This window comes from Danio rerio, chromosome 17 (assembly GCF_049306965.1).
Source record: "Danio rerio strain Tuebingen ecotype United States chromosome 17, GRCz12tu, whole genome shotgun sequence".
Classification (NCBI taxonomy): domain Eukaryota; kingdom Metazoa; phylum Chordata; class Actinopteri; order Cypriniformes; family Danionidae; genus Danio; species Danio rerio.
In genome coordinates this window covers 29,485,998-29,498,394 of record NC_133192.1, presented here as the reverse complement: position 1 = coordinate 29,498,394, position 12,397 = coordinate 29,485,998, and the positions used below count along the sequence as shown (strand labels likewise).

Below are 12,397 nucleotides of genomic sequence, written 5' to 3'. Positions count from 1 at the left end.
TGACTGGCTTAATGACTGAACAACCGACCGATCCTCCCACCCTCCTTACCTAAACCCAACCAATAGTGTTTTAAAAAGCAACGACTGACCCAAACACCCACTTCCCTAAATCCAACCGCAGTGTTTTATAAATAAATCCAAAAAAGAAAAGCCCTGTTTTTAACATGTTTACCACATTCTCCCAATGTTATTTACTGGTTTATTTTATTTTTTAGCTTTTGTTTTTGTCTTACCCACTTTCTGGAACTGCCGTGGAACACTGCTCAGCGTCTTAAGTCCACCAACGTACATGTTGAGCTACCGGACAAAATGGTAACAGCGGAAAAGCCATCCATACGGAGGCAAGAGGTCATATGGTAAGCGAGAAAAGAAATGGCATCATACCGCCCTATAGCATTCATTTTAAAGATGAAATGCAGTCATACGTAGCTCTGACTACATAATTCATGATCTCCAGAAATGTATAGAGGGCTATGTTTTCAGAATGAGCCTATCTTGGGTAAGAAGTATAAATCACACTTAATTCAGATTAAAGGTGCTTCTGCCCTCTACCCATTGATGATGACTTTCACCATTCTCTCATATAATTCTTGTGACCACTCGTGTTCAGATTTCATTGAGATAATTCCCTTGCATTTCATAATGCTCTACATAACTTTCAAGGGAGCACTCAGTGTGACACTCGAGTATTACTGAATGATCCAATCATGGTATGCAGCTTAGTAGTGAGCCAGAAATTATTAATTAAATTATGCGAAAGAAATAGATTTAGTAAAAGATTGAATAATTATTTTTGGTGCACTTTTTCACACAACATGTTGAAAAATGATCACATGTCAGTATTGTGAATTCAACCCCAAATCCTTTCGAATGATTTTTTTAACTATGCATGTGGTCAAAAGCGGACACGCTTAAAGCATTTTAGATTTCATTTAAACCTGGATCTTCTGCTTGTAATTGAATTGACCAAGAACTACCTTAATACTAAGTGCAAACCTGGAATAAGTGGAATATTAGCCTTTTGAAGCATGCTAGATGAGAAAATCAGGACAGTTTTAGCAAGCCATCAACCATATCCCTACTGGAATTCCCCATCACCACTTAAAACAAACACACACAAAAGCTAATGAACTTAAATTCAACTATTTTGGTTCTACAGAGTAATGCAGCTATGTCCAGAGTGCCGTGTCGGTTACTGGGGGAACATTACACCATCACAGAGCATGTGGGCTGCTGTGTATGCATCACTCGCTTCAGCTGAGCTATTTTCAGGAGACCTGACAGATATTTCAAACACTCCCACTCTTGCACCCACACTCCTCAACAGTCACAGAGGAGGTGGAGAAAAAAAAAACAAAGTCAAAGGTCAATGAGAAATCATTTGCTGATTGATTTGAGAAGCATGTTACTGCTGTGAACAGCAATGTGTCTGGGCTGACCTTTCATATTTGGGTCACTGACACGGATAATAATAGGTGTAAAAAGGCCATATAAATACACACCTGCTCTTTAATGCACACTAAATCTCCTGTATTCTGTACACATGCTCAAGTGTAAACACAGGCATGTTTGAGCACAGGTGAGCGAGAAGGGTGTGGCATTTTTGAGAAGAAAAGTCATTCAACATCCTTTACAGATGACATCGAGTGTTTAACACTGGAGAATCTGATGAGTTCTGCTCACAAGTATGCTGGATGATGTAAAACATCACAGAAGGAGCAGGTCTGAGCATATCCAAGCTCATCAGTAATCCAAGACGCAGTGCAGTACTTATCAGCTCTGGCCGTGTGCCTCTTTATTACTTAACTGTGAGCTCTTCTATCCTAATAAGGGATGCATGATATATCGGTGCCCATGTTTATATTGGCCGATAACTGCTATTTTTAATATCGGTTGTTATCGGTTTGTTAACAAAATTAGGCCGATATCCTTTAGCCGATAATTTAAACTAGAAAAAGCAACCCACCATGACATGCATTTCAACAGCTCATCAAAAAACATTACAAACCAAGTTTGAACCTGAAATTTAAGACCAAATCAGATTCTGTAGGAACAAAAAAATAACAGAACTTCCCTGTTTACACCTAGCATTAGGTTGTGTTTTGATCGATCAGATCCCATGTAGATGAGGGACACATTCCAGTTTGACAGAACTGTCCTAATCCCTTTAAAACCAGGTGCAAACACACTCATGGAGGAAGCCCCCTTTCTTTGAGTTCTGTCGCACAGTGTGAATATCAGTCCTCAGGGCAAACTGGGACAGCTGGACTGGTTCAGTGTGTGTTTGTGTGTGTAGGAGGTGCTGCTGTAATCTTCTACTGTTCACACTTTAACACCTCTTCTTCAAGCTGGATGTCTGTCAGCAAGCTCTCACACTCCTTGACAGCACAAAACTGAAGACACCTTCAGCTGTGAACCAGATTTGGTCATCCATTCCATAAACACCAATTTTTAAGTCACAGTTTGAAGTAACACCAACAAAAACACAAAGTTATTTGTTTTCTTCCAAGTATTTATGTATTTGAAAGTGCTTGTTGATGTCAGACTTGGTTTACAACTTGTGTAACAATGCATTTTTTTCATGACTACAAGGGCTGGGAATGCGATTTTATGCATTAAAGTGATCTGAGATTGAATGTAATGCGAAAGTAATAAAAAACAGGTTTAAAATAGTAATGTGTCTACTACTTGGAAAAAAATTAACTAAAACTAGAAGTAAACAGGGCCTCAGTTGCAATGTTGGAAATACATTTGCAGGTTGTAAAAAGCTAATCTGCCAGTGACGTTCACACCAGCTTTACTGTTTGTCACATAAGTACATCTGTCTGCTAAAATACCCAAATAAATGCAACTTCCCTTTGCATTTCAGTAGAAGTGTCAAGTCATTCTTACAGAGAAAGAAGAACAGTGATGTCATGTAAAGTTTCCAAACTATCCCATAAGTATAAAACTAAAGCTGCACTCACAACCTTTTTCCACCATAATGAAAACTTGTTAACAGAATCTGTTGATTTATTTGATTGAGAAAGAAAGAGACACAAAGACAGAGAGGGAACACCAGGAGAGAACCGCAATATTCAATTTAAACCTCACACTAGTCATTTAGCTTCTCCATAATCCCCGGGACTGGTGTTAAGTCTGGTAATTACTCTTATTGGAAACCGATAACCATCACAAGCGTTTCACTGCATGTTTCCTCAGAGTGGAAAAGCAATCAGCAGGCTGGCAAAACCAGCAGCAGGCCCTGCTCATAAAGGAAAGTGCTGGAGAGGGAGCACCGCTATTCATCGCGTGAAAGTTGTGCAAACGTTCTTCTTCAAACTTTCTCTTGAGAGAGGACTGAACTGCCCCTGCTTTTACACTTTCGCAAACACCCACCCATCCTGTTCCAGCTGACAAAGTTCACATGCACTATTTTATAACCAAGAATGGCTCATCAGAAATCAACCTTTGCTCTTTTAAGGTGAGAGACAAGTGAAACAACATTGCAGGTCATGAAACACACAAGACAGAAAGAGATAATATGTAATAGAAGAGCAACACAAAGAGTGTCTGTCGGCATTTGGCAGAGAGCAAATACATCCAGCTTCAGATCTCCAGCTGAACATACTCCAGTACAGTGGCTCTCCACTGATTTTTCAAAAATAAGTGGTAACCAAACACAGTAAAGTATTTAGTACTCCATGTTGCTGGGGTTACTTTTACATAAATACAAGCACAAAATCGTTATTACAGAAAATCATCGAACAGCCCAAATGTTCTGACTTTAAATGACTTTTCTAGAGCTCCAATTCAACATCATTGATTACATAATCATAAGGCTGAGTGATTAACTGAAATCGACATTCAGAACCTTTAATCGAGCTCTTTTTCCATGTCGATTCGTTGACTACTTTTCCTTTCGAATCACATGACCCCACAAAACTGAAAAAGGTTCAGCACTTTCCAGCCATATTTGATCTCTATGGAGTTATTTCAATGACAAATGTTGTGAGCACAGTATTACAAGCTGAGAGTGCAATGATGTAGTATGAGCGCGTGAACGTTCATGCACAAAACTTACTGCATGCTCAAATATACGCAGCTGATTTATTTTAACATTTTCGAAAAAAAGTGACTGTTGGTTTTAGGCAACATGCGTTTTCAATTTCAGTTGTTCAAGGAGGATGGTTCAATAAATAATCATAGATAGTAGCTGGTGTGTGTTTCCTTCAAATAACTTAATATCAAGTAATACACCCTTCATTCAGAAATCTCTCCCTTGTAATATGTGAGCATATTTACTATACTTGTCAGTGAAATAAAAGACCTTTTTTAATAAATAAAATAATTGTTTATTAACTGTAATTGATTTAAAATGTTCAATTATTCAAGATTTTATTTTTATGCCAAGTGGCCCAGCCCTACGTAATCATGTACATCCAAAGAGTGAGAACACGTATGTGAATGCACCTCAGATCTCTAATAACGGATGTCAACATTAATAGCAATGCCTTGAAATACATTTTCTATTCGTGTCAGTATCGCCGACAGTAATGCTGGTCAGGACAGACACTGCGTCAAAAACAGCTGCACGTTACGATACAAAAATCCAATTATAGAATCAATGATTACATTTTATTTTATTCTATTTTTTAACAAATGAAAGCATTAAAATCATTTTGTAAAAACTCTCCAACCTAAAATGACTGAACAGTATTTTTTAAATGTATAAATAAAATATTTGATTTAAATATAAACAAGCCAATTATATATTTCTGAGCCTGGTTTCTCTCAATTTTTTTTCCCTTTACTTTCGTCAATTTGCTGAAGTTTGATCCTCGCCACTGGCTTGTTTGGTTGGGGCTTGTGGAGCTGGGCATTGATGGATTTGCTCTTCAGTATTTGGACTTTTTTAGCAGTGAATATTAAACCACACAGAACTGAACTAAACTAAACTGAACTCTGACAACTGGACTGACACAGTTTCAATTCTTTGTTAAGCTGCTTTGACACAATCTACATTGTAAAAGCGCTATAGAAATAAACCTGAATTGAATAGATTTAAAATAAAATAAATACTATTAGCATTAATTATTGTGCAATATATTTTTTTCTTTTGCTTCCCTAAATGCATGAGTAGCAGAACAACATGTGACTTTTTTATGATGACAACCCAGCACTGAGAAGCTTTAAAGATCACACTAAAATGCAACAAGATAGGTACAGCAAAACTCTAAATTAAAACAGTGTTAAACTTTAAACTTTTAACTCCTGGCATTCCAGAATCGTCCTTTGGTTTTAAACAACCTCACGGCCTGACTTCCATTCAGAACCAACTCCAATTCAGTCTGTCAAACTATGCTACTTTATCATAGAAACTCACATGAAGTTCAAATATTTAATCTCCACTCCATAAAATTCCTGTATCAACACAAAGGCAGGGCTTGTGCAAGATTCAAGTCTAAAGCTATAGAGTCATATAAGTGTCATATAAGCTATCAAGTGCCAGTATCCATAACAGTATTTAGTTCACAAGGCTAATTTACTGTTCATACTGAACACACTGACACAAGTGTTCCCTGACAGGCGCTGTCTCTCAGGCCTTACTGGAAATCCGTCAGTGCTCTGCATTTAAGTCGGGACAGGTCATGGCAGGTCCTCTCTGCACTCGTCCTCCCCGTCTTTGCTTTATGGGCCCCACCTGCCTAATGTAATGGAGCTTGTATTGGGGGTTGCTGCTGTTCTTTCTGTGCTTAGTGTTTTATTTTCATGTCAGTTTCCCAACCCCCCAACCGTCACCGCTGCAGCCTACCTGACAAATGCAGACTCGTTTGTGAGTGTGTGTGTGTGTGTGTGTGTGTGTGTGTGTGTGTGTGTGTGTGTGTGTGTGTGTGTGTGTACAAACAATTCTGTTCATAAATAATTGTTTTTGAATCAATGTTATCTTATAATTACATTAATTGTTTTTGCTTTCTTTCACACACTGATTTTTAATTCCTGAAGACAATTTATTTTAGCATGTAAGTGCTTTACTTCATTCGTAGCTTCTGTTTACACCTGGTATAGAGGAGTAAATTCTCCCAAAAATGATAATGCAATGATTGATTGCTGACCCTCATGTTGTCCCAAACCTCTGAAACATTTGTTCTCCTTCAGAATAGAAATTATGATATTTTATATTAAATCTGAGAGAATCGTCCTCTACAGACCACAAGATTCCTGACTTGTGCAAAGTCCATAAAGGTCCAGAAGCTCAAAACAGACTACATGCCTTCAGTGGTTCAATTGGAATATTATCAAGCTACAAGAATGCTTTTGTGCACACAGAAAAGAAAAATAACGACAACTTTTTCAACAGTTCCTTCTCATCAGATATTGTGCATGCATACACGAGTGACTTGTCAATAGACCCTTATCTCAAAGAAATAAGTGCTAGAAAATAGACAAGAGGTCAATCAAAACACTATGTGAAAATGCAAATATGTCTACTTGCTTTAGATTAAACAAACTGATGAGAAAAATCTGGAATCTGGATCTGGAATAAAAAGGTCCCTTTACTGAAATAATCGTTAACATTGTATAAACTCTACAAATAAGCCTGTAATGTGTCCAAGATTCCAAACTCTTTTAATCAAGTGTTCAAGTAGACTATTCCTTGATGGAATATTCAGTGTGAACACTCTACTCAACTAACATGTTCTACAAAATCGCACAAAATAATGCAAAAGTATACAAAATGAGAGACTTCTATTTTTAAAGTTCATGTGAAATCAACATTGAAATGAACGGGAAATCTCACTTGATAGTTTAAACCTTTGATTTCTTAGCTCACATGCCATAAACAGCAGCTGTCAAATATGCAAGTAAATTATTATTTGGCGTTTGCAGGGGTTCCCATACTTTTCAGCCTGTGACCCCCAAAATAACAATGCCAGTGACTTGCGACCCTCAAATTCTTCAGACGTGTAAAATATAAATACACAAATGTAGACAACAATAGGCCTATATAAAAACAAACATATTGACAACACAAAAAACTATGTACCATGTCATTTTTTTTAGTCATTTAATAATTTGTTTAATTTATTATTATCTTCACCAATAGAGACTGGTGGACACAAGGTTTTAAGCATCTATTCTTGGTTTAATTTTGGAAACGCCTATCAGAAATCAATTTTCAATATTCAGTTGTGGTCTGTATTTATTTTTAATGTATTTGATTTTAATAAAGGCGTCGGAAAGTGTAACCTGGTGCTATAAAATCAATCTGCTGCAGCTAATGCTTTGTTGTTAATCTAACATAAGCACACCAATCCCATGAAAAAAAATCATTTAAAGGCAGATGGCTTTTCATTTGCATGTTGTTTGTTTTATATTAGGGATGCTCAAACTTTTTCCTATTAAGGGCAAAAAAACAAAATTGATTGAGGCTAGTGGGCCAGAGGTAAATATAGTTGGATAATTTTATAGTTTATATAATATATATATATATATATATATATATATATATATATATATATATATATATATATATATATATATATATATATATATATATATATATATATATTTGTTAACTAATACAGTTTCTTCATTTACATTTTTTATGAACTTATAACAATAAAAACAGAACAATCTCATTTATGACAGAATTACACTTGTTTTGCCTTGATTTATCACCATCATACTCGCTTCTCTAAGATGAAATGGTGGGCCAAATCAAAGGTTACAATGGGCCAACCTTGGCCCACGTGCCTACTTTGGACATCTTTGTTTCAAATGCAACTATTAACTACTCTTTTCTGTGGGTTAGGGATAAAATATGGTTATTTTAATAGTTTAATATAATTTATTTGACTTTTGTAAACCACCAAGCGACCCCCTGTCATTACCCTGTGAACCTACTTTGGGAACCACTGGGCTAATAAATACTATACTTTAAGTTATTCTACTTAACTAGCATACTTCATGCATACTATGTAAGGAAGTGTGGAGTACTAGGACTTACTTCTCGCCACCTACTGGCGTACTTATGTAACCTGAGGGAAAAGTCTGAACAAATCAAAGCAAACCAAATTAGTCAAGAGATTCAAACGATCCAAATTATTAAACATTTTAGACATGAACATACCAAGATACACAAATGCAATTGCAAAGCCCAAACCAGCCTGACCTCCACATGACATCCCTTGGTTCTGTACCCACACAGCACGCAAGTCACAAATAATAAACACCTGGGTTTTAGGCCAAGGCAAAAACAGGACTTCCCACTTCTGATAAAAGCCTTAATATGAACCATTTAAGGCTAAGCTTCTGTTAAAAGACATCAAACGCGTTTAATTGAGTCTGTCAGCGTGTGTGTGCACGCACTTCGCATCTCTAATAACGGCTGTCAACATTAATAGCAATGACTTGAAATACATTTTCTATTCGTGTCAGTACCGTCGACAGTAATGCTGGTCAGGACAGACACTGCGTTAAAAAAGCTGCACGTTACGATACAGAAATCCAAATTTAACACGGGATATCTGACAGGCGAACATGAGCGTCCCAGTCCCACACCGCTGAATCTTGCTTGCTTATTCGGCAGAAACGCAGGAAGAAAACGCTTTCAAGGGCACGTGGAAAACCGCTTTATTTAAGAAGAAAATCAAACTATTTAGACTTTGACTCACGTCGACCCAAATTCCTTCAACGTCTGCGGTATTGTTCTCAGAGAAAGCGACTTTTCCTGTCTGAAAACTCACTATATTCTTGGGTGTACGTGGCGTGGATTGTAAATCGGTTTGACATTTCAATGCTCGCGCGCGACAAAGTGCAAATCGGGTAAAAATGTTACAAATGTAAACTTTACTTCGCTACACAGTGTGATGCTGCTGACGTAGAACAACCCCTACTGAATCTCTGGTTTAGCCTAAAAAAATCACAACATAAATCGGTTGTTTCAGTTACCGCTCGGCTACAAACACCCGCGGTTTGGAAAGTCCCAGTTAAGTTTACTTCTGCATCTCTACGTCGCTATCATTCCTCCACCAGCCACTAAATAACCGGACTAAAATCGCCGCAGTCCGGCTTATCATCGAGCTCCTCCGCTGCAGCGAACAGGAGGGGGAGGAGGGTGGCAAAGTTGCCGCAGTTTGGAGTTGTGTCTAGGGGGCCATATTCCACCATTCAGCTCCCCTTCCACTAAAACTAGCAACAAATTTCTCTTACCTTGAGCACCCGGAGAAGACCTGTTTTCGGAGGTAGCTCTCTGGAAGGGCAAACCGCGTTTGACTTTTTGAGGATGAATTGAGCAGTTCTCAGCAGGGTCCGCGCTGGTTCCTTCTCTCACCCCCTCCCTTGCGCAGCAGGATCAAACCATCACATTCCTTCGAGATCCAAACAATGAAAAAGGTGGGTTTTCCTTTGCCAAGAAAGACCCACCCCTAGAAGGACTACGCCGCCTGTGACCGCAGAAAGAACGCCCTGCTCGGCTAATACGATCCCGCCTTCCCCGAGGAGAGAGAGAGAGCAAGCGAGCGAGCGACGGGACACTCCAACACTCAAGCTCTAGAGGAAGCCAGAGGAATAACGGGAACTCAGATAGTTCATATTAGAGCTCGACTTTTTATTTAGCTCTACAGCAGAATAAATCAGATATTCAAACATTAAAAATGTAGATAAAAATTAACTGAATACACGAGTACTGTAAAAAAAATGCTTCACAGTGAAAACAAAAAATGAAAACATAAAATAAAATTCTGTATGTCGTCATTTGTGATGTCACTTCGCATGTGATTTCTGTGACCAAATATCAAGCAGTGCATCAGCAATTTCTATGCCCTATGAAATAGCAAACTTCCCCCTCCTAAAAAAAGTTTATATTTCTGATCCGACAGAGATGTTTGTTGGTAAAAATGTTTTTTTCTCATAAAAAAATATAGAAATTACAAAATTAGATCTCATTTTATTGAAAATGTTGTTACATTGTCACTTGTAATTTTCTATTGAAATAATTTATAGAAAGATTTGAAATGGGAAAAATATGGTCTTTGCAACAAAAATATGTCCTCACCAATAAAGTCAAATAAGTATCTTTTAAAATGATCCACACATTCATTAATTCATTCATTCATTCATTCATTCATTCATTCATTCATTCATTCATTTTCTTTTTGGCTTAGTCCCTTTATTAATCTGGAGTCACAACATCGGAATGAACTGCCAACTTATCCAACATGTTGCTGCGGATGCCAGTTAAGCTGCAACCCAATGCTGGAAAACACACTACAGACATTTTAGCGTACCCAAATCACCTATAGCGCATTTTGCTTTGGACTGTGGGGAAAACCGGAGCATCCAGAGGAAACCCACACAAACACAGGGAGGACATGCAAACTCTACACAGAAATGCCAACTGACCAAGCTTGAACCAGCGACCTTCTTGTGCTACTGCACCACCGTGTCACCCTATTCAGCAATTTGTATCCTATTTAACAATTTATGAAAAAATTTAATCCTAATATTGATGTAAAATGTTAATTTTGCAAGTTTCATACTGAAACTATTTTTTATTTATTTTGGTATTGTAATTATGTTGTACAATTTTGGAAACATATTGGATAATTTATTAATGATTATATACAATAAGATAGTTACTTTTAAAGATGTTATGTTTGGTTATTATGAATCTCTCTCTACTAAAAGAAATGCTTGTTTTGTTATAAATTTTATTTATTTTATTTGTAATTCCATTCCACAAATGCACATTTACTAATTCATTCATTTATTCATTTTCTTTCGGCTTAGTCCCTTTCAAATTTACAAATGCCAAACCATTTTTTCCTTTTTTTTTTTGCAAGAATTTAGTCATTATTTAATTTTTATTTTGTAATTGATTCTTAAACGTCTTACCCTCAAGTTTATTTCATGTTTTTTATAAGAACATAATAATCTATTATTATGATTACATATCTATTATTATAAAATAATAATTATTATATTATTTTCCATTTTTCTTTCTTTCTTTCTTTCTTTCTTTCTTTCTTTCTTTCTTTCTTTCTTTCTCTTATATCTTTTTTATTGACAACTGAATTCATATTCTGTATCGTATACAAATATTGATACCAACATGTCAACTTTTTTTGCAAATAAAACAAATATATCAAGCAATGCTTTAATAAAAACATTTAAACATAGGTATAAAAAATAACATAATGTCACTTTTGTTTTATATATTTATATAATTATGTGAATATATATTTTTATTTATTTATTTATATGTTTTAATATTATTATGCAAAAGGTACAGTGAACTATTCTGAGGGAAAATAAACCAACACACACAATTAGGACTTTGTGGCATTACTCCACATGGGAGCACATCCATTCTGCTATCAGGCAATGTTGCAATAAAAACATTAAAGTATAATAAAATAATCATTATGACTTTTATAATAAAGTCAAAAAGAAAACAACTTCTAAATGCAATTTTTTTTCTAACTACACAATTTTATCATCTAAGCATAATATTAAAAAGCCAGAAAAGGAATTTTTATAATTATTCATTCATTCAGTTTCCTTCGGCTTAGTCCCTTTATTCATCAGGGGTCGCCAAAGCGGAATGAACTGCCAACTATTCTAGATTCTAGCATATGTTTTACGCAGCGGATGACCGTTTAGCTGCAACCCATCACTGGGAAACACCCATACACACTCATTCACACACATACACTACAGCCAATGTAGTCTATTCAATTCACTTATAGCGCATTTCTTTGGACTGTGGAGGAAACTGACGCCAATACGGGGAAAACTCCGTTTTCATGTTCAGAAATGTTTCAGAAATGCCAACTGACCCAGCCGGGGCTCGAACCAGTGACCTTTTTGCTGTAAGGCAAGTGTGAGTGCTAACCACTGAATAAACATTATTTTATTGGTTTATTGGTTTAATCTTTATGATTATATTTTGGGTGTTTTTTTATTTGTACATTTCTATTGAAATGCTATCTTTAACATAATTACAATTTCATTAACTATAATTAAATTTAGATATTAACAACACCACTAATTAACGTCTCTAATAATAACTTTTCTTTGACATTTAAATGTCTTGGTATATTTAAATAATAAAACATACATTGATGTCTTTACAGTGCAGAAAGACAAGAATATGTTATGCAAAGGCAACCATGCAGAGGATCATATTAGGCTTATTTCCATCAGCAGAAATAGAATATTACTTGTCTTCACTTTTACAAAAGTAGCGGTCAGAAATAGCATACCCACTGCTAAAAAAAGGCAGCAATCCAGAAGAAAGACTTCCTCCAGTGCAGAATCTGAACCAACATCTGATTGCTGTTGTACAGTCTCAGCCCGCAAGACCACCAAACTCACAAACACCATTATATTTTTAGCAACCACTCTGATTTTA

At 36.3% G+C, this 12,397-nt stretch overlaps 1 protein-coding gene across 4 annotated transcripts in view; it reads right to left on the bottom strand.

Moving 5' to 3' along the window:
* luzp1 (leucine zipper protein 1) overlaps positions 1 to 9,387 on the bottom strand; it is a 66,026-nt gene extending 56,639 nt beyond the window's left edge. The window contains exons 1-2 of one of the 4 annotated variants that reach the window (XM_073928608.1): positions 8,114 to 9,081; positions 7,991 to 8,034 (exon numbers count right to left, since the gene is read on the bottom strand). The gene's annotated coding sequence lies outside the window, so the exon portion shown is untranslated. Of the gene's footprint in view, positions 1 to 7,990; positions 8,035 to 8,113; positions 9,082 to 9,195 lie in introns of those variants that run through there. The other 3 variants (XM_073928609.1, XM_681835.10, XM_073928607.1) reach the window with 3 other exon arrangements.
* Between the last annotated feature and the right edge of the window lie 3,010 nt (positions 9,388 to 12,397).